The 22,560-nt window shown below is 43.7% G+C and overlaps 1 protein-coding gene across 25 annotated transcripts in view; it reads left to right on the top strand.

Moving 5' to 3' along the window:
* The window catches only part of ATXN1 (ataxin 1), a 338,211-nt gene that overhangs the window by 264,755 nt on the left and 50,896 nt on the right, over positions 1-22,560 (top strand). The gene's annotated exons all lie outside the window — the stretch shown is intronic.

Raw genomic sequence — 22,560 nt, 5'->3', positions numbered from 1 at the left:
TTTCATTTTTTAAAAAATCAACTAAAGCTTATTGCATAGTCTGAAAATAATAAAAGATTCAACAAAGAAGATTTCAAATCTGATACTACGTTTCCTTAAGTCTCATCTTGAAAACATGAAACATGACATAAAATCAAACAAAAATATACTTTTGAGACTGTTGACTCAAAACATTTTCTGCTGCACACCAAGATTTTCAGTAGTTGATATAGTATGCAGTTTTTCTAAGTTAAGGAAGTCTCATACTTTGTGGGATTTCATAGTACAAGTGCTAAGCTAGAATACTTGCATAAAAAATGGCTGTTAGTTTATTGGGTGGATGGACACAACTTGCAGTACTACTGCTTTTCACCTAGTGGCTCCCTTAAAGCTTCCATGGGATGAGGGGCAGATACAGGTAATAGCAGCAGTGCCTGGGTGCCACACAATCCTGACTTCATCAGCAGTACATCCACTGACAGGAATTGCTGTAGGAACAGTGGAGGGGCTCAGCTGTGTGTTTTTGAGTGCTGGATGTGGTCTGTGTCAGACTCACTGTGAGTTCATGGAAGATCTGCTTGAACTTCTGTTTCAGACTGTCAGGCTTGGGTGTGGGGCACTGCAGATGGATAACTGCTCACTTCTGAAATAAATGAAAGCTCACTTGCAGGGTTCTGCCCATTTCCCCCCATCATTACCCCTTTCTCATTATTTCTTACTTCTTTCCAGGCAGAAGGTCTGTCCAGAGAGGACATACAGGAACACGCATCCTTCCTAATCCTTAAAAAGTGAGGAACAGGGAACAATGCCTGGCTTAACAATAGCTCTTAAAAGGAGACCCATTTACAGTCCAGCCAACATTGAAATTGGTTGTCTTTGGGGAGAATGCCTCACCTTCAGTGTGTCTTCCACCAAAACCAAGAAGGGGAAATGCATTCCTGCTCACTCCTAGGAGTAAAGTTGCCCTGGAGTGTCTAAGTTGCACCTTAGGAAGTCACCAAGCAAAGTGGCTTGGGCTGCTCTTGCAGCTCACAAAAGCAAAGCTACCAATTAATTTATTATGGAAACCTGCAGGGTGTCACCATGGCCTAACTTTGGTCAAATCACTGCAAGGAAGAGAGTAATAGCAATAGCAGAGTGTTTTTCTAGGCTTCTCAAGGGATTTTTGTTTGTTTTCATTTGGTTTAGGTTTTTTCACTTGGTTTGCTGTCCCTACCTAAGCATACAGTTCCAGTTCTTGCTGTTTCAACAATCCTCTGCTTGCTCTGGATCACTGGGGAGTTATGCGGTAACTTCTCATTTGCTTCTGGAGTGATGACACTGGCAGTGTTGTAACACGAGAATGTTTTTTGAAGCCTGAGTGTGGGGATGTGATTGTCAAAGTTGAGGGGTTTTAATGCAGACTTTGAACCACAGTGATTCATTTATGGTAGATTTGCTTTGTCCTCCATAAAATGAGGAAAGTAACCAAAGACTGTGTGGTGCTTAGTTCCTTGTGAATCATGAGGATAGTACAGCCAAAAGTCCTTCTAAAATGCATTGGTTTTGTGCTTTTCACATAGTCCCCTGCCCAGACTTGCATGAATCTGTATTTCTTACCTCTCTTAAATGCTCAGTAGATGTGAAAAACCTTCCTCTGTGTGGCAGTGGAAATACCAGTGCAAGTGAAAAAGACTCATGAGTTCCTTTTCCCATTCATCACAGTTCTTGGAGATTTTTGTGGGAAATTCACCCCAAGGACCAAACTAAACCTAGATTATGGAATTAAGCCAACCTGAAGCACTGTTTTGGGGAATTTCTGAAAAGTCCGTTGTTCCCAGTGAAATCTCTTTTTTATTCTGCTTCCCATTTTGCAGAAAGCATATTCCTCACACCAGTGTTGCCATGCTCATCAGTTCAGCAAATGTTTCCTTGGCATTGCACTTACTGTTTTTGAACCATGAAATGCTTTTAGGTAAAGTTATCATAATATAAACTGAAAATTGACAGGCTGAATAGCTGTGGTTAGTATGTGCTATAGTGGTGATGACATGGGAAAATATGTTGTTTTTCTCCAGATGACTGTTTGAGGTTAGTTCTAGACCATTTTTTTCATGATGTGCCAGCTAAAATTAAGAGAGCATGGCTTTGAAGTAAGCAGGTTAATTTGATTTTTTTTTTTAACCTGATAAAGGCCTGTTGTCAAACAATAGATGTTGTTATTTTGGGAATTAAAAAGAACAGAACCAGCCAGTAATAGGAGTAAAAGGCTAAAAGGACTAAATTCCCCCTTCCAAGAAGTTTGTCTCGCTGCATAATCTAACCAAAGGTGTCTCACTCACAGCTCTGGCAAAGGCACTGTGTGGCCTGCAGGGCAAAAGTTGACAGAGTTCAGAAGCCTCTTCTTCAGCAGAATGTGGCAGTGTGAAGGGGGGATGGGTAGCAGCAAGCAAAGCTGGTGCTTTCTGCTGGCGGCAGGAGCAGCATTTCACGGGCCTGTTCCTTATGTACCCTTCTGGTATTAACAGCTAGAGTGGTGCAGCATCCTGCCAGGATGGCAGCTCAGCCACGGGTGGCACCTTGCACACTTCATCACGGTGGGACAATCTACACTCACCACAAGATGTCACAGTGCTGAGTCAAGCGGCAGTGCTCTAAAGGACCACAGAAATATGTGCCCTGTTCATAAGATAGAAGCAAAAAAAGGAGCCATTAGACAGGAGGGGAATGTTTGATGTCTTCATATCTAATGAGAAAAACAAAGGTGACTCAAATGTCACTTTCTTCCCAGACAGAAGTCTTTTTGGTGTGGGCTGCCAGTTTGTTTCAGGAGTGATATGCAAAATACACTGAATTTGTGTGTGGCTGAACCAGAGAGTCTTTTTCTTTCATCTGCCTCCGTGTCACTTTGTGCTGCAAGGTTGCAGCTGCATGTAAAAGGCTTGACATATTTAATTGAACCCTGAAACAACTCCAATGAGCTTCAGCAGAAAGAGAAGCAGAGGAAAGTAGAAGGTTAGCAGAAGACTCATTAACCAAACTCACATTTTGAAATGGGCTCCTGCAGTTCTGGAGAAGACTTAACTCTGTCTGCTACACCAGTGTGTGAGTTTGGTTTAGATTTGCTCCAAGGTCTTTGTAGTGTTTGAGCACAGAGAGGCAAGTTAGTTGGGCAGGAGCAGCAGCCTTAAAGGTGAGTGTGCTTGCTTTCACCCCAGCTGAAATGCAGACCTAAAATAAAGCTGTTGGGACAGTCCACTCAAGCGACTGTTTTTCTGATGATTCTGTTTTTTCTTTGCTTGTATGGGCTAATCTCAGCTCTTTTTGGGTTGTGAGGAAGACTGGGGAGCGGAGCGTGCTTGCTGACATCTCCCCTGCCCCTGAGCTGAGGGGCCTCTGAGGCTTCTTGAAAGTTAGACCGTGCTGACTTTTGTGTGGTGCCCTTTAGCCCCAGCAAACACTAAGAGCATACAGTATGGAAGGCTTGTTTCTAAAACACTGCCAAAGAGCCGGAGGAGGAGATGGTCTTCTGATGCTAATTTTCTCCTAATTCTGATAGTCTTCTAATGACTCCTGAATGCACCGTTCCCTTTCTCAGCAATTCTTTTTTCACTGCTTTTTGTACTTAGTACTGGCCAGTACTCTGAGTAGTTTAATTTCAAGGCCCAATTCAGAAAAGCTCCCATTTTCTCTACTTCTGATGAAATACTGTAAAATATTTAAATTTGTTTCAGTTAACGTGATGATAGCATGTTGATTAATATGATAATATAGTCTGACCAGCACAGTTGTTCAATGAAGTTAAGCATATAGAATATAAATAAAAAGGCCAACTTAGACAAGGACAATCAGTTGTTACGATTGTCCAAATGGTGACCTTTCAGGCTTGGCATTTGTACATCCAGAAATGAAGACAGGTGGAACAGCTAGCTGCTTCTCTCAGGCAGATATCCTTCAAAGGGTACTTCAAAGTTCACTGCAAGGAAAAAATGTGTTGTTGCACATTGTGCATCTAAAATAAGAGGTGAGATTTTGGCAATTCCCTGGATCAGTTACTGACATGTATCTTTTTTCTTTTCTGAGGCCTTTTACCCTGTGTGGGATTTTTTTTTTTCATTCATTACATGAGGGTCTGTTTATAAAATAGAAGCAAGCAAACACAGCAGTAGAGAAGAGGGCTCGCTTCTGTTGATGTGTTTAATAGTAAAAACCAAAGTGACTCAACAGTTGCTTTCTTCAAAAATAGGAATGTTTTTGGTGAGTGCTGCTCGTGTATGGTAGGATGTGGTGGCTTAATGCACCTACATCACTTGTACCTTTTATTTCCATGGCCTTGCTCTGTGTCTTCAGGGCAAACACTTGCATAACAGTTTGGTCAAACCACTACCCAGGGACAGGGCCTTTTCCTCGAAATTATGCTGGGAGGAAATTCACGCACACGCAGTGGGATGCCAAGCACAGTGGGATTCCGATCCTGACTGGGGCCTCTGGGCACAATGCCGTCGTAACTTTTAAGTAATAATAATACTGTAAAAAGTTAAATAAATGTGTCAAGTTAATTTTATGCTCCCCTCCCCTCAGGCAAATTAGCATAAATTGAATTTTCTAATAATTAGTCCAAGGAGTTATCATCGAATAGATATACCTGGTTTCTGTGAATTGTGCTAATATATGGATGGCAGATTCTGCAAGGAGCAGAAAGGCTCCCAGACTGACCTGTCAGGATCAGCTCCAGTTGTACAGATACTGTATGACTGCATTTGCCATTAATTGGATGAGTTGTAGGCTACATGTGTATTGCCATAGAGTTCAGATTTTGGTCCCTTACATTTACAGCCTTACAAAATAATACACTGAACTGTGTGCACTGGGCTTGTTAAACTGTTGTAATAAAGCATTTTACAATTCCAGGCAGCCCTTCCCAAACGTATTGTAGATCCTATTAACAAACACCTGTCAAGTTCAATTGAAATGTCTGAGTGGTCTGATCTACAGCGTCTGCTGCCATACCAGAGAAAGCAGGGCTTGCACAGCACCAGCCATGCCAAGCAGTGTGCCCGGAGACGGGGTATTTGGGAGCTCAGAAGAGGGAATTCAAGGAGTTCTTGGCTTGCCTTTCAACCTGGTGGATTTTGGTAGTAAGTAGTGAAGAAAAAAGAAGGAAAAAATAGGTCTGTGTAAGGCAAGGAACCTCCCTATTCCCTGTCACTCGGCTGTGACATCAGTCTCAGAGCATTTCAAGCTCTTAATTCTCTTGCTTTTTTCTCCATTTTTTCAAGTGAGGATACAGAAGTGTAAACAGATCTTTTTCTCTGCTGCTGACTTTAATGAGGGCTGGCCCCTGCTACATGTGTGAAAATTTCTTGGCTAGGAAGGATCTTATGATCGTTGTACCGTAGCTTTGGAGATAAAGTCCAAACTCCCTATTTGCTTCTCTTGACAGAGAGTGCTACTTACATGCTTTTGCTTCCAGAGACTGAGTTTACAAAAGAGGAGAGAGGGAAAATTAGCCCAATAGCATGTCAGAAATGTTTGTGGAGGGTTTGTTTTGTGTTTGGGGATTTTTTTTCCTTCCCTCTCTTTTTTTTTTTTTTTTAAATTTAATCATGAACGCAGAATCCAAGGAGGCTCAGCAATCAGCGTGTTTGAATGCCAGCCAAGACACTAAACTGGCAGCCATCCATTCTGATATCAGTGTGAGTGAAATGTGTACTCAGTAACTGGATTCAGGCCCTTCATAGTTTGCAAGCAAATAGTTCTGCTTTTGCAGATCAGATAAAAAGCAGAAAAAGCTGTGCAGCTCTCGCATGTAAGAGAGCAGGAGAGTCTGCACCTTTGAAAAGGGGCGTTAACATTTCTCTGTCCCAGTCAAAGTTCTGTGCCGTATGTCATTAACTTGAAGGCTATGTTCTATTTCCAAAAGGCATTTAATTATCTCTTTTAATGTTTTAACCACTAAGTCTGCCTTGCATAAATGCTGTGAGTACCTCACACTGGTAATAAGCTGTAGGAAAGTGAAGCAAATTGGCGTTTTGCAAAAAAGGTTGTACAAACCCAATGGAAAGCTATGCAAATCAGCTATGATAGAGCCAAATTTGCATTTTGTCTTGAGTTTGGTGATGATATGCACAGCATGACTTTGGCAAGTTTGCCTCTTGGGATGCTGCATGCACTGGTGGTGTGACCCTATAGGGTCAATTTAAGAAGTGTAACGTTGTGATTTTCCATGCAGTTTCTTCGAACCACCGAGTAATGTGCAGCAATAAATAGTGTCAGAGGAAATCGATTTTTTAGAGTAAATGCATTCAGGAGGAGGAAAAAGTGTTATACAAATCTTTTGCTTTGCCAAAAGAACATTAGCAGTTTTGTTTGGTGCTGCTCAGCTTTCCAGAGTAACTCCCTTCTGCTGTCTTACTTCATTCTTTGTTACTCTTTGCTTGAGGAAATGTCAGGACTTGGAGGTGACACAGAGTTCTTGTGCTCAGATCATTAGAGCAATAAATGGGGGAGGGCAACATGCTACAGGCAGCTGGGTGCAGTTCCACAGCCTTTTAGTTCACTGAACCAATAGTAGCTCTTAAGACCGGTTGTTCTGCCCAGCTGAGAAGGAAGGTGGGAGCATACTTGAGGTTTCTGGTGATATTTAAGCTATTCTAGGGAGGATGACGTGCAAACAGACTCCTGGTGCCCTTTGCAGTCTGTTTTGTGTTGGGAGAGACATGCATGCTTTTTAGGTGTTGCTATAAGGTACCTCTGAAATTACCTTACCTGCCTTTTTCCTTATGTAAGTTTTGGTTCACTTCAGGAATTCTTTTCCTATGTCAAATTGAAAAAAAAAACAACTAAATGAAATTAATCGGAACTTTTTGGCATTGGCCTTCACCTGCTGCATGCTCTCTCCAGCCACCTATTTGAACACAAATTTTATCTCTTTTCTGCTGTAAAAATGGACCAAATTAAAAATTCTGTACAAGCTTTACTTGTCACAAGAGTGAATTTGCTGCAGCATCCCTTCCCAGTTCTTTGGGGCTGTCTGACAGCTCCATCCTGAGGGGTGCTGGGCACCCAAAAGAAGTGCAGGGTGTTTTAATTTCCTGTGCCATGAGCCTGCATCCCTTGAAGTGAATGAAATGTCAGCCTTTAACCTGCAGTAGAGTTTGGGCTGGAGTCCTACCAGGGCTGCTCAGGAGAAGACTGATAGAAATACCTCTCTTTAAGACAGTTTTAAATAGCATTTCTTGGTAGGGCAGGGCTCGAGCTGGAGTTTGGTGTGTTTTGGTCAAACACCTGGTAAAAGGCTGTTCCTAATTCAAGCACAACCTTAAGTACTCTCTTCTTGTGACCTCAGTGCTCTGTTAGTTTGCCTTTCAGAAGCAGAAGGGAGTTTGGCTGCTTGCAAATAAAGTCTGCCAAAAAAAACCCCAACAAACCCAACCAAAAAACCCAACAGCCCAGCAAGCATCTTCTTTTTTGTCTTTTTTTCCCTTGGCTTCTCTATAAATAGTCAAAACATTTTTCAGAGCAAGTTTAGTTAATGTTTTGCAATGGTGAGTGAACACTGTGATGCTCCAATATGTTTAACGTGCCTGAATCTGCTAGGATTCTTGAGTGTAATTTAATTTGTATTTTTAAATGAGAGGAAGAAAGAGCACTGTGAAATCCTGTCTGAATTTTGTCATTGACTTCATTCAGAGTCCTTTGAGTGCATTTGGGAACAGTTTGGCTACATTGGATACATGCTGAAAGTTTTCTTTTCTTATCCTTAGCATGCAGACCATCACATCATTCTTGAAACTAGTGCTGCTTTTGCTGTCCACATGCAAGAAATTATGTGAACATCTGTGTAAGTTGCAACACAGAAGAAGGCGAATTCGTGGTAGCAGAGTCCTTTCATACCCCTGTCTGCAGAGGGTTTGTGTGCAACCATCACCCTTGTTCTTGCACCACACACTCTGAATTTCATGTTCCACTACTTCACTACTAACAACAGCTAGTAGGGGTTTATCTTGTTGATTTTGTGTTTGTTTCTTTTTCTCTCTCCCCTGTTTTTTTGAGCACCAAATGTATAGTTTCATTTTGGCAGCTGGTTTTATCAAGCAAATGGTATCGGACTCGTGTGGGATTTTGTGAGTCATTAGCAGAAATACTGCAGTGGGTGGACTAACCCCTTCAAAGAGTGTTTCCGGGGTGGTAAGGCGCAGGGAAAATTGGGTCATGCCTGTGATTTTTTTTTGCATCTCTGCAAGGGTGATATCCTTGTTCCATTGGCAGCTCTCTGCTGTTTGTTACTGACACTAGAAGGAAGAAAGGTGATGCTGCTCAATCTCCCTGCAAACAGAGCATTTCTAATGCTGTCCTTGTGTGACAGGATACTGCAGCAGAAACACAAGTGTTTTGATTGCAGGGCTGTGTGACACAGGGCTGTGGTGTGAGAAGCCAGGGCAGCAACAGAAGCACCCAGAAGAGCACACTTAGGTGTTTGTACTTTAGGTGTCAAGGCTTTCAAATCAGCTTCACTGGCTGGGTTTATTTCAGTTGCAGACATGAACGCTTCTTCTGAAACTGTTGCTGCCTCTCCACCTACAAAATGCAGTCATTTTCATCCCAAACTTGGTTGGAGAACGCTTACCTTAGAGTAAGTGCTGTCCCCTCACTTTCAATGGCAGAGCCCAGCCCTGCGTACCTGGGCTGTCACCGTCAGCCTGGTCTCACAGGAGCAACACATCTTCCCAGGAACAGCCCGTGAGTGGGACACTTTGGGAGGCATTTGTTGGTCTCATTATGTGTGCAGATTTCTCGTTAAGGAAACCATTCAGGAATAACGTGCAAGACTTTTTCAGAGTCCTGCTGCCTTCCTAACAGAATTACAGGTCTTCAGAGGCCAGCACCAGGAGCTGCAGCTCTGAGCCTGTGCTGCCAGGACCCAGAGCACATGGGTTTGCATTAGCACATCCCACTGCCAATGTGTTTTCTCTCTGACAAGGAACTGAGGAGGTGTGCACATGTTTGATTTTGTGTGCTTCATCCAAAGTTTAGCAGAGAAATTTCTTACCAGAAGCACATTTGTTTTGGGTAGGGGTTTTCCTGTTGAGTCCTAGAGTATCGTCCTGTCCCATGCAGTAAAAAAAAATAGTTCTCTTTCCAAGAGACAGTCTTAAGAGACAATGTGAGAAGAATGATGAAATTGGAGAGGGGTTGAAAGGGAGGAGCAGCAGAGACCCCTCTTCTTCCAGTGTCCAGTTAATGCTTCTGTGGAAGTGTAGTGCAGTGCTCTGACACACAGCAAAAACCTGCTTTGATGAGCAATAGCTTGTTGGGCCTATTGTTCTCCTAAGCATAATTCATGACAAATAAATATGTGATGGCCTTCTCTGGTTCTTCCTATTGCTTGGCTGCTCTTTCTGTTTCCTCCGTTTGGGAATGTCAAAGAAAAATGAGTAGTAGTGTTATTTCAGGCCAGCTCCCGGAGCCTGGAGGAGCCATGGGAGGAGCAGGATGTGTGTAGGTGGCTGCTCTCCTGCCTTCCTATGTGAATCCAAAATGCAGCTTTCTCCTTGAAATTCACCCAGGTGGGCACTGCCAGCCCCTCGGCTGGTGTCTCTGGACAGAGCTGCTCTGAAGGCTGCAGAGCTGCTCTGAAGGCTGCAGAGCTGTAAGGAGCACTGTAAGGAGTAGTGAGCCGGCTCTCAGTGGTAGAGATGAGCCAGGGCAGAGCACTTGGTGAGCATCTCAGCTGCCTCCTGCTGAGCAAGGTGGGCCGGCTACAGCCCTTTGTCTGACCTGTGTGCATGCCCATAAAGAGCTTATGTGATAAGGTTGCAAAGTGTCTAATTGTGCTGTACTGCTATCCCCACAAAGCATAACAGCTGTAGCTGTAGGTCTGGACTGAAGCAAGGGAAGAAGTCCCTGGTGGTGAGATGGATTCTCCCCTCCACACTTGGGCAGACATCATCCCGTGCATAAATCTCGCACGTGCATCATATCAAGCAGCTGCTTGGTCTACCAGAGGAAGACCAGTCTCTCTTACCCCTACACCACCCTTGTAGCCCCTTTGTGCTTCTGTCAGGTCATTCGTGTTGTGGGAAGGGCAGGGTGGGAGCGCAAGGCAGATCCTGTTACAGCGTGCAGAGGGAACGTGGTAGATACACTTTGTACCCAGCTCCCAGTCCTGCATGCAGGAGGAGGCACAGAAGGAGCATCTCCTTGGTGTGCTGCGGGAGCTCCATGGCTTTGGCTGCTTCACCAGCTCAGGTTTCTCTGTGGCCGCACCCGGCAGCCGTGGCTGGGCAGCCGTTGTGGTGTTTCTCCCCTGCCTTGATGCGAGTGGCAGCAAGATGTGGCTGCTGTTGATGGGTGGGGGGAACAGCTGCCAGGCTGCAAAGATTAAAAACTCATTTTCAGCGAGGCGCTGGAGCAGGTGTGGGGATTAGCCTGCCATGGCATGGCCACAAAGCGAGCTTGGCTGCAGCCTGCTTTTGCTCCTGTGGGTGAGGAGGAGGTGGTGTTTGCCTGCATGCCCGTGCCTACGATTTGGGAGCAATGTTTGCAAACTGGAGATTGATGGGATAAAGCCTCCAGTGCCATCCCAGTTGTGGAGCGCTTGCACACTGAGGCCTGGGGCAGCACCAGCTCTGGGAATGTGGTATGGCAGAGAGGTGGTGGCCCATGTGGTCACTGTGGGAGAAGTTTTGAAATGACAGCAGTGATAACAGCAAATTGCAGCTTCTTCAGGATGCTGGAGGCAGGGCTGGGCCAAGTGCCATCCTGGTGGTGGCAGAAACAAGACCTTTGTGGAGTACTGTCCCATCCCTTGTAGTTACTTGAGGCTCATGTAGAACATCCATAAATGTATTTCCCCAGGCATATTCCTTCCCCTTTCCCTTCCCACCTAGAGATTGAACCTGCTTGGAATCTGAGGCTTTTTTTTTTAGAAAATAAAATACTAGCCACAGTAATAATGATGATTTTTTGTATTTGTTCTGAGGCTTTTGTGCCTTTGGTGGCTCAGTTCAGGATATAGTAAAGTGTCTGAAACTATGTGGATTCAGGTGTGGCAGTATGAGCCTTTTCCCCTCACAGGTATGGACTAATTGCATGGTGTGTTTGTATTGTAGACCTGGTTTGTGCCATTTTTTTCTAATCCAAAGCAAAGATGTGATCCTGCCTGTTCATGAGGAAGGCCTACACATGCGTACACCTTACCTGGCGTGTCCTGAATAGAAATAGGACAGACCCAGAGCAGTGAGTCTCTTCACTGAGTCCAACAGCACTCTGTTCTGGAGCCAGCAACTTCTCTGATCAGCCTCAGGGAGAACATCTCTGGTCTTAAAGCAAAGCATTCCTGGTCTTTTATGGAGAACAGCATTTTATGTGCATGCAGACATGTGTTGTCATGTTGCCTCTTGAGTCAGCGCCCTGTTGTAGGGTGGAATATTGCTGCCATGTTTGAATATTATTCTTAACAGGATAGTCAGTTGCTTCATTCTCAGACGCACAAATGCACATGTGAAAGATTTGCAGAGGCAGGTGGTAGCCTGTATTTTTCTTCTGTTTGCAGTTTTTAAATAAAAAAGAAATCTTTTCAAGTTCTACACTGTCAAGAATGTGGGTGTCTGGCTGAATGAAAGAAAAATAAAATAAACTTGCATAATAATTACACTAGTAAATTTGCAATTTCCCTAAACTGTTAGCATAAATACAACTACTTTGAGGGGTTGGTTTGCTTGGTTGCTTATCTGAGGAAGAGGAGCAGCTTTTGAAGAAAGTTTCCCAGAATGTCTTTCCTTACTATAATTATGTTAATTACTAGCAATGTACATACTCCAGTTACAGCATGAAGTGCTACTCTCTGACAAAATCAGATGTGCTTTCTTTTACATCATGTCATGTGTCAAGTATGGAATAAGACTCCAAAGGCCTTGAGAGTATCTGCATGTGGGGTTTTTTATATTACTTATTTATTAAGACTACTTTTTTTCTTTTTCAGCATTTTAAAAGTTGACTGCCTAGAGCTAGGCACCTGGATTTATATTCAGGGACTGAAGCAAGCGGGATGGCTTTCAAAGGTCTTGCATACCTGCAGCTCTCAGTATTAATTAAAGGCAGATGTTCTTTCTGGCAAGTTTGACAGAAACAAGCAGGAGATGCTGGGCTTCTGTTTGAAACACTGGCAGCCCATTCAGATGCCTAAAGATGGAGTTAGGCAGTTAAATCTAGGTGTCCAAGTAGAAAAGGTTTTGGCCCTGTAATCATAACAATGGCTGTCCCCTCTGTCCTGAAGTGCTGTAGCCGAGATTCATCCGAGAAGCTGGAGGTTTGTACGTGGGAGTGAGCAGGGACAAAGTCTGTGTCTCGCTGCGGTGGAAGCGAGCTCGGCTGCCTGCCTTGTAGCACATGCAAATGAGGGTCAGATGGCTTGACAGTTGGTTATGAAACTAAATAGAAATTATGCAAAATGGGATTGATTTTGCACATATTTTTAGGTTTTGTCTTTTAAGAGCTCGAATCTTTAATTAAAATACCAAAGACAAGGAAAAAAAAAGTACAGGCGGCAACTGTTCTGTTTCACATATATACTGGATGTAAAGTAATAGCCTGCTATGCTCTTTTTAGGGATCATTTTATCCCATTGCAACTGAGAATATGAAGCCATCTTACAACTTGCCAGAAGTGACACCTGCTTTCATACTTCTCAATAATTACTTTAGCTTTGACAGAAAGTACTTGGCAGGGTGCATACAAATTATGACTTGCTTCAGGGTACAAATAACGTCATAATGACTTTAAGAGTTTCTCTTTATGCTCAGGATATTTGCATGTACATGGCATGTTTTGTTGGTATGAAACAAATGAGTAGAGCAGACTTTTGTGTGTCTTCTTAATGTGTATTGGGTAGTGTAAGCCTACAAACAGACTAAAAAATGGAAATAGGTTTTCAGTGGCTATTTGAGCGTGTTTGGGTTTTTGACTTTTGTTTTGCAACTCTCTGTTATAAACATGCCCTAGGCAAATGCAAGAAATAAAATGACTTCTAATGCTAGATACTCACTCTAATTGTCTTACTAGAGGAAAGAACTTGCCTGCAGGTAAGTGGCATCAATCTGCAAAGACTTCTCTCCCTCTTCCCTGCCTGGCAGTCAATGAATGCTCATTTTAAAGTGCATTTGAATGTCATATGCACTCTTTTATCCATTTTTTTCCTCTTCTTGCTGCAATTAAGTAGGACTTAATACCACATGAAATCACATCTGAACAAAATCAAGGTCTTTATTTTATATCTCCCCAAAACTATAGCTAGAAAGTTAACCTTCTGAAGTGGTTGGTAGTTACAGAATAACCTTTAAAGTATTCAGGGTTAAATGCTTTAATATGTTCTATATAGAAATCCATTTTGGGAGAAGGTAGCAGATGCACAGAGCACAGTGATATACTTGCCCAAAATCAGCTCAGGATATCTGGTGGAGCACAGCTGTGCTGCTTTATCAGGGTGGCATGAGTTTTACTCTGTGTCCCAAAGGAAATTATACCTTATCTTCATTGTTGTGTTGTTCATCAGCGACAAGAAGTTATAAAAATCTAAGGAGAGGGAATGCTGAATTGGATTTCTCTATTCATATCTGTGACCTGTCTCCCTGACCATTTTTTTTTAGCAAAAAGTAGGCAAAGGCTGCTGTTAAGCAGCTCTCACAGAACTGTTCCTGAAGGTGAGACAAATGATTTCTGAGAACAACAACATAAAGTTTTAACGTGAGATTCCTTAAAGAATTGGAAGAGGTAGGCATCGATAAATACGCGGCTTTTGCAAGGTGGAATGAGCAATTGTGGAAAGCTGTTGGGAGTCAGGCAGTTTCTTATCTGAAAAAAAAGTACAGTGTGTGACTTTTCCACCTCTGTGAGGAGACTTAAAAAGACAAATGCCTTTTGCTTCCTGCCTGAAAGAAATTAAGCTCTTTCTATAAAAAGAATGAATTTGGAAAATGTCTGGTGTCTTTCTGTGTGTGTGCATATTAGTTCCATGTCTTTTATCAGGAAGCACTTAGGGAGATACAAAGTTCATATGTGTGCGTGTATTTCATTACCAGAAAGACTTTGGCAAATTGCAGGGAATTCAGACAGCTGCAACAAAAGTGATTAATGGACTACAGAGAAGAAAGATTAAGAAATAAATAAATAAATACGGTTTGTCTGGGTGAAAGACAAAGAGGGTGAAGGAGCAGAGTGATGTTAAAACTACCACTGTTGCACCTGAGGGGTTATAAATATCTGAATTTGAAAAACTGTTTTGAGTGGTCCTACGACTAGGAGTAGTGGGATAAATTTTAGTGCAGAAAGTGTAGGCTGAAATCCAGAAACACTTCCATTTACTAAGATCTGTTAGACTGTGGGATAGTTCCCGGTGGGAAGGGGTGGAAGCCACGTCACTCGAGTCATTCGATCTACACCAAACAAAGGCACAGGAGCGGTCCTGGGTTGGGCAGGGGGCTGAGCATCACCTTTGAGGCGTCTCTCCCTCCTCCCTGTGCTATCTGTGGGCGGTGCCAACGCTGACAATGTCTGGAAATCACACGGGGATTTCTAAGAGCACTCTATTTTAGCATATATTTGAATAGGGATTTCCTTGCGGAAACACAAAAATCCCTCTCTGTTCAGCTTCCTGCCCTGCAACTGTTTCTGCTTGTTGTACAAAACCCCAAAAAAACGAATGAAAGAGAGCAGAAGTTGCCTTGCTGTAAAACTACCTAGTGATAAACTTTTTTATACTTCACTTGGAACGGGCTCGCGAGGCTGTTCTCCGGGGCTGAGGAAGAGCTGTTGGCAAGCTGCATACAGCCATTACAAGTGAGAATGACTGAGCAGAACAGGCCTGTTTTACTCATTCACTTTTCTGCTGTATCCAAGCAAGTCATAAGTTCTTAAATTCCACTTTTCGTGCAGGGGCTTGGTCTCCATAGTTATGTCTCTTGTTTTTTTGGCCATAAAGGTAGTTTTCCAGTGCATGGCTAGAAAGCTGCAATACGTATGATGAAAACTAGGGACTTTGTTTCTTTATTAATAAGCCTAGTGGTTTTTTTCTGTCACTTATGTTTGCAGCACAATCTCCTTTACAGCTTTTACTTGCCATTAGGTTCTCTTTAAAAGAATGACATGGAAATGTTTATCTCCCCCTCCCCTGGCTGCTGCGGGATTTTGGGTTGCTGATTCTTTATTCTCTTTGCCAATCCATGGAGTAATCGAAGGAGAAAAACCTTTCACTTCCTTCAGCTCAAGTCTGTGCTACAAAGTTTTAGGGTGAGGAAGGTCTGTGGCTGAGATGGCTGTTCACCTGAAGCTTGCACAGATTGCATTCTCAGGTGCTTCCTGAGAAGAAGGTCAGGGAGCGGGCACACATTCCTGCATGGTGCTCCCAATGCAGAGCCCTGCTACAGTTTGTGGACCAGGCTGTCAGCATCTTCCATCTGCAGCTGCCTGGTGTTTCAGTGCTGTGTTTCCTCTTTCCAAGAGCTCCCTGAGTGAGGAAGAGGATTTGTGTGGCTTCATACAGGTTGAGATGCTACAGCTGGATTCTGTGCTTTTCCATGTCTCAGAAAAGCAAGGTTAATGATTTCCTGTTGCTGGTGAAACACCAGAACATGGATAGGGTGCAAGGCAGAAATATATATCAAGGTGCTGTCAAAACCTTTATTTCCTTAGCAGGAAGTATTGATCCTGAAAACCATATTCTATTTTAATGGCATTATTTCTCTTATATTAAATGACTGATTCAGACTATATGTAATCAATTTCGTGTGATGGTGACGAACCACTGTAGCAGTTGGTCATTGTGCACATCATCTTCTGCTGTTGGCTGGCTGCCTGCTTTCAACAACCCAAAAATAGGGTTTGCCTGCAGATCAAGGTTTTCAAGGTTTTTTTTGTCACTTAGTAATACACTGGGCTTTGGTTGCCTGATTTACTCTTTTTTTTTAATCAGCGTTTGTCAACACTTGAGTAATGCCTACAAATAATGAACCATGCTTCTGCTTGCTAATGTGCTTTTGTTGTTTTCATTGTTTGTAAGCCTGTTTCAAAGGAGCAGTCGAGGTCATCTCTCAGACAGCATTGTATCTTCCTAAATGTATGCTTGTAGAAAACAAAGATGGTTCAAAATGGTTGTGAACTTTTTGAATTAAAGGCCATGCTTGAGATCTGCAAGGAAAGTAGTGATTTTTTTGGCCATATTTGTGAGATGTTCTTTCCCTTTTATTTGTTTTTTAAATTTACTTTTGCAATCAAGAAGCAGCTGAATCTCAACAGTGGTAAAGAATGATAGAAACAGGAGCTGTGTTTCTCTAAGTTCTGTAGAATTCAACAGAAAGTATGGTCCTCTCTGTATTATCTTTGAACTTTTCTGTAAGCAGACCTGCTGGACTCAGATTCTGAGATATTTTCTAAATGGTCCTGTCTGTCATTACAGTTAGATCTCAGAAGAATTGTGCTGGTTTTGGCTGGGATAGAGTTAAATTTCTTCACAGAGGCTCATAGGGAGCTGTGTTTTGGATTTGTGCTGACCACAGGGTTGGTAGCACAGGGATGTTTTCATTACTCCTGCCCAGGGCTTGCACTGTGTCAGGGCCTTTTCTGCTCCTCACACCACTCCACCAGCGAGTGGGCTGGGGGTGCACAAGGAGCTGGGAGGTGACACAGCCAGGACAGCTGACCCTAGCTGACCCAGGGGATATTCCAGATCACATAGCGTCATGCTCAGCAGATAAAGCTGGGGGGAAAAGGAGGAAAGGAGGGATGTTCAGAGTGATGGCATTTGTCTTTCCAACTCACTGTTACATGTGATGGAGCCCTGCTTTCCTGGCTGCCTGCTGATGGGAAGTGGTGAATGAATTCCTTGTTTCGTTTGGCTTGTGTGTATGGCTTCTGCTTTACCTGTGAAGCTGTCTTTATCTCAGCCCACGAGTTTTCTCACTTTTATCCTTCCAATTTCCTCCCCTATCCCACTGGAGGAAAGAGAGCAAGCAGCTCTGATGCTTAGTTGCCAGCTGAAGTTAAACCACAACAGAATACTCTATGAAATGCCTGACTTGCCCATCCTTTGGTGTACTAATTTTAACCTAATGACTCACCTGCACCGCTGCCTTCCTCAGCAGCCGTTTCTGTGGCTCATGCTTAACTTTGTCTTCAGAAGCCAACCTATTCACTCTGAATGAGTGAATTTTTTAGGGTATGACAAGACTTTTGTTTGCTCAGTGAAACTAACTTCTCAGGTGGAGAAATATTTAACTGAAAAGGGTGGGTTTGAAGGGTTGTGGGGTAGTAGTTACCTGTTACTGCTGCCCTTCTTGCTCCTCTAGTGCCACCTTCTTCTTCCTGTGGAATTAGATGGTTTCAGCATTGCTGACAGCAGAACTGAAAGGCCAAGATCCTGATTTTTTCCCCTTCAAGGGCTAAACAGAGTCTTGTCCTCCCCCAGAGGGGGAGTGAGAAGTGAGATGCTCACTCTCACCAGCTGTCTTGGCTGCGTGGGCACAATGCAGCCAGGGACATTTTGCTGGTGTGTCTGCTTGGACTGACTGCTGGGAAGGCTCCACCTGGCCCTGGCCAGCAGCAGAGGAGTCTGTGTCTACTGGCTCCCTGTGTCTCTCTGCTGAAACCTTTCTACATAGGCTCATTGTCTAGGTCTGCCTCTATTCATCGTCCATGGAGGTATGGGACTGTATGAAAGTAGAGAGCAATCTCTTTACCAGTGTAACTCATCCTGCTTGACCTAGGGATTTGAATCCTGCCCTGCAAAGGGATTTGTGTGGACAGGTTGGGTCTTGTACCTGCCCAGCAGTACATCAGTTGGGTGAACAGGGATTTTTCAGCAATTAAGGCAGCCTGAAATAAGATGCCGTTTTGAAGAGGATAGAGAGCTCACCTTTACCTCTTCATAGAGGAAGGGAGTTGTGCTTGTCTCCTTTCTCGGAAATACTTTGGTCTCCAGAGCAGTCGGTCTGACATTCTTCTCAGCTGAAAGTTACTTAAAATAGATAACAACAAAGGAGTGAGAGAGATGCTTGGAGAAAAATTGCTTATGCTTTGCTAACAAAACATAGTGTGCAAGGGATTGGTTTATAGATCTGGTTTAAGCACACAAAAATTAAGAAGCACCAGAAAAAATTTCAGCAGGTCAGCAGAATATTCAGACATTCCCTCACAGATCTAAGAGGCAGAGGAAGTGAGCAACACACAACTCAGAGCTCGTCCTGACATTTGCGGGTGGCGCATCAGTGGGTCTGGGTTGTAATTGTCAAGGTAAATGGGACACTGTTACGGATGAGGTGGCACTAAGTGTAGAGCAAATCAGCCTCACATGGCAGCAGCTCCCTTTAGGGCTCATCAGGTGTGCCAAGTGTGAGACGAGCACCTTGGATGAGATATAAATGGCTCAGTGGTAAGTGTATTTCAGGAGTAAAGAGCAGACGCCAAAAGGTTACAGGAGAATGAGGCAGAAACAGAAGGAGCTGAGGGATGATCATGAGGGGTAGAATTGTGCAGTGGAGGGAGAACCCTGCACACCAGCCTCAAGATGAATAAAAACACATCTCTGTGTATGAGAAACAGTCTTTGCCTTTTGCATGTGCAAATATTAAAACATCTGTAATTACCAGCAGACTCGCCTCAAAGTGATGTTACTTTTACTTTCATCACATTTGAGTACTCGCATTTGGGAGATGAGCTGAGGAGTTCTTCAATGTTTCCTGACACAGGTGTGTACTGAAGACTGCTTTAGCTGGTCTCTCCATCCTTCTACATTCCAGCAGTGTAATTGGGATTTCTGTGCACACCTGGGGACAGACTTCTTTCCCTGTATGAACAACTTTTCTAATAGAAAAGTCTGCATGTGTTCTTATGTAAGAGTGTATGTGTGTGCTAAGTATTGTCAAACCTGAGGATTACTTTTTGTTTTCATTCTTTTTCCGTAAGTTTCAGAGTTAATTTTTAAAGCTTCAGTGCATGTTGAAAAGATGTTAAAATAGAAAGCTTCAAGTTTCTGGATTTCTGATGTGTTTTTTCTTGTGTTTTTCTTTTTGCCTTAACCCAGTGAGAAAGTGAAAAAACCCCACATCATATTTTTCTGTAGGAAAAAGAATAATTCAATTCCTGTGTTTACTTCAGAAAAGAAACAAATGCTTCTTAACATATGAGAGGGGGCTTTTTTCCATTGTGAGAAGGGAATTTTTCAAGCATTTAAAAAGCTGGAGGTGAAATTATTAACGTAGGCACCATCTCGTAGCTGTGACATCAGCAGATCTCCCCTTTTAGTATCACTAGGAGCTTGTTTGATGCAGTATGAAGGGGAGAGTAGTGTTGTACAAGTGATTTTCACAGAAAAGGAGATGATGTGTGTAGTTCATCTCAGCTCAGTCCTGCCTGAGTTCAACAACAGCAGAAATCAGCAGAGTTTGATGTCTGTTTCTTCCTGGGGTTGATTCTGGGTCTGTTTCCAGGTGATTTTTACTTGTTTGAGAGTCACTGGAGCTGCTCCTTTCCAGTTTGGAAGGGGGAGAGCAAGGAGCATGCCCACCCTCATTTACTCACTCCCAAAGTGAGTAAAACTCAGGCTTCTCGTATATTGTGACAGGCTGAACCAGATCAGCATCTCTGGCTCCCCACCTGTGGCAGCACAACAAAAAAGAGTAATAATCAATCTGTCCCAATCTGTTGTCTCACAGAAGCACAGTCCGCAGCCCCTGATAGGAGAAAAAAAAATAAAATCACCTGGTTGAACAAAGTCAGTGCCAGCGTGACCTATCCACGTGACTGGGAAACGTGCTTCAGGAATGAGAAGGAGGGAGCATGTTTTACGCCTGACTGCAGTTTAAAATCATTTATCTTTGGCTCGAATGTAAACTGAGTAATCCTCATGGTTTGGCTGCCTGTCCTGCAGCCTCTGTGCAAGTGTTGGAGCAGGGAGGGAGGAAATTTTCTCGCTCTTCCTGCGCTTAGCGGAGCCGCCCGGGAGACGTGTGCGTGCTGGCCCGGCGCGGGTTAGCGCCTGTGCCGGGTGAGCAGCCCTGCACGGTGTGTCCGTGGGCACCCCTCTGCTGCACGGCTTTTTGGGGATACTGGGCCAGGGAGGGGGAGCAGAGGTGTGCAAGTCCACATCTGTTTCAAAGCAAAGCCCAGCGTTTGATTGCATTTCCTGCCCGGCTGTATTCTGGGCAGTTGCATGTGTTGTGGTTGGACGCTGTGGAGATTGAGAACCCTTCAGGCGTGTTGGACTGAGTTGCACTCTACCCCTTTGTGCAGAGTTGCCGGTTTGTTAGCTGCAGATTAGAGACAAAAGCTTTTACAATTAGTTTTTTAATGGGAGAGAAGAGGAGTGACATTGTGACCCGCTTACAAATGTGGCTGAGATCGTCTGGATTTCAGCCCACACTGGGGAGAGTGAAGTCCTGTTTCCTAGGGATTAGTGTAGAAAACTACTCCTTGCTATCAGTTCTCACCATTTCACAAGCCCAAGTGAGCGTGTTCTGGTATTCCCAGGTGCTCAATCAGCGTACACCTTCCAGTGGTCCAACTAAAAAGAATTGCAGATAGCCTGGGGATCGTTTCAGAGTCTGATGAAGCCGAGATTTCCTAAACGCAGTATTTACAAGCCCTCCTGCTAGAGAAGTGGAGGAAGGAGCTTCTTTCCAAGAAAAATGTAGGCTGGGTAATCTGACATCACTCAGAGTCACATCACCCTACACCCACCAGAATTCAAAGATAGAATGGAAATGGCATAATCTGTTCTCACGGTAACACTAATAGTACTGCTCCCGCGGTTCATTGTGCACTGTCCCCACCCGCCATTGCCACAATTAACATTTCTTGCAGTGACTTTGAAAAGTGTTGCCATAACAAGGTTGCTGATCAGCAACTACAAAAATCTTAACGAGGTACCTAATGGAGCTTTTTGTTTCCATTATTTCTGCTTAATATATTCTGAAAAAGTCAGGAGGTTTTAACCTTGCCTTCAGCTGCAGTACTGTGGCATGTTTAATAGAATAGCACTTCGTTTGTACTGAAGCTAGTGTACACTAAAAGGGTTTGGAGACCCCTCTAATGTAGTCAGTCAAATTGGTGCCTGAAGCCAAAGAAAATGTATATCTGAACACATGTTTTCGGTCTTGAGCTAAAAAAAAAATGCACTTCATGTTGAATAGCCTTCTCTAAGTGCCGCATTTAATAAGCCATGTTGTGTTTTTACTGGAAAAGTATGCTTCTAGCCAAGCATTCTTCGCATTTTTCCCAGGATTTAGTCATAAAATCACTTTAGACATATTGCAAGTATGAAATGTGTGCACATCAGATAAAGGGCAGCAATTTTTGTTTTGCTGTAAAGCTCCATGGAAACATTTTTGATCACCATCAAGTGCATTATCCCAAGAAGTCTGGCCCCTTTCTTTACCATTAGCATCTATCTGTGTAAGAAAACGCTGAACTACAGAGACCCGGCTAACAAACTGCTTGGGGATCAAACACACAGCACCATCTCCGTGAGTTTGGTAGCACCAGGATCCGACGGCTTTTGCACACAGTCTTAGATCAGGTATCCAGTGCTAATAGCCAGCCAGCATGCAGATGTACATCTCCAATCCTGGCTGCCGAATTCTGCATGCATAAAAAAGCAAGGAACCTGAAGACTTGCTGCACTATTTTAGGCATTATTATTTCAAGAAATGGTTTACGCAAGCGAGAAAAGCCTCTAGCACAGTCGGCAGTCTCAGCTCTTCAAGTCTGTTGCATCTCACAACACACTCTCGCAGCCCCCTCTGGCTGATGCTCGCAGCATCGTTGCTCTGCTCTGGAGCCAGCCTGAAAGTCCTGCTGATGGCTGGAAGAAAACCTTCCCGGGGGCGAGCAGGGCAGAGAGGAGTGAGATTCCTGGAGGGAACCTCTACGAAAGTCAGCAGCAGTGAGGTTTTAAAAGAACAAGTGTATACGTGGTTTTATGTATTGGAATAGAGTGATCTAGCTATCAAACATATGTTCACACATACAGAGTATACAGAGTAATGTGTATATACCACCTCGACGAGCCAATCTGTGTTCTGAAGAGAAGAGATATTTAAAGCAGCTCTGCAAACTTTGTAGCACGGGGAGAGACTATCTGGGCTTGTCTCTGCAGGGATTTGCAGCAAAGCTGCTCCAATCTGCATTTCTTTGTGTACACCATTTCAGTATCTCTTCATGGGTAGCTATATAAATGCTAAGAAACAGGCACGTGGATGAGGACTATAGTGGAAGGGCAAAAGTCCAAGGGAGAAAGAGGGTTACCCAGCCCAAAATCTAACTTGAACCCTGTGAAGATGTCATGGAACAATGAAATATGGAAGGAGGTCATTTAAAAGCCGTCCCATGGGCCAGGAGAGTGCTGTGAGCACTGAATCATCACCACCTCACATCTTTCTGCTTGCTACAGGCAGACAGCTGCCTGCCTGGTTTGAAAGGCTGGCAAGAGCCAGGAGAAAGGAAGGACTGTGGCATGCTTGGCCTTTGCATGGAGAAGCAGAGTGGAGGTAGCAGGGGGACATCTATTTGTTTGGAGTTAGGAAGCCCTACTGCGTACCAGTTGTGGTGAAA

The sequence above is a fragment of the Motacilla alba genome, chromosome 2 (assembly GCF_015832195.1).
Source record: "Motacilla alba alba isolate MOTALB_02 chromosome 2, Motacilla_alba_V1.0_pri, whole genome shotgun sequence".
Taxonomy (NCBI): Eukaryota; Metazoa; Chordata; class Aves; order Passeriformes; family Motacillidae; genus Motacilla; species Motacilla alba.
This window is presented reverse-complemented; position numbering and strand designations above follow the sequence as displayed.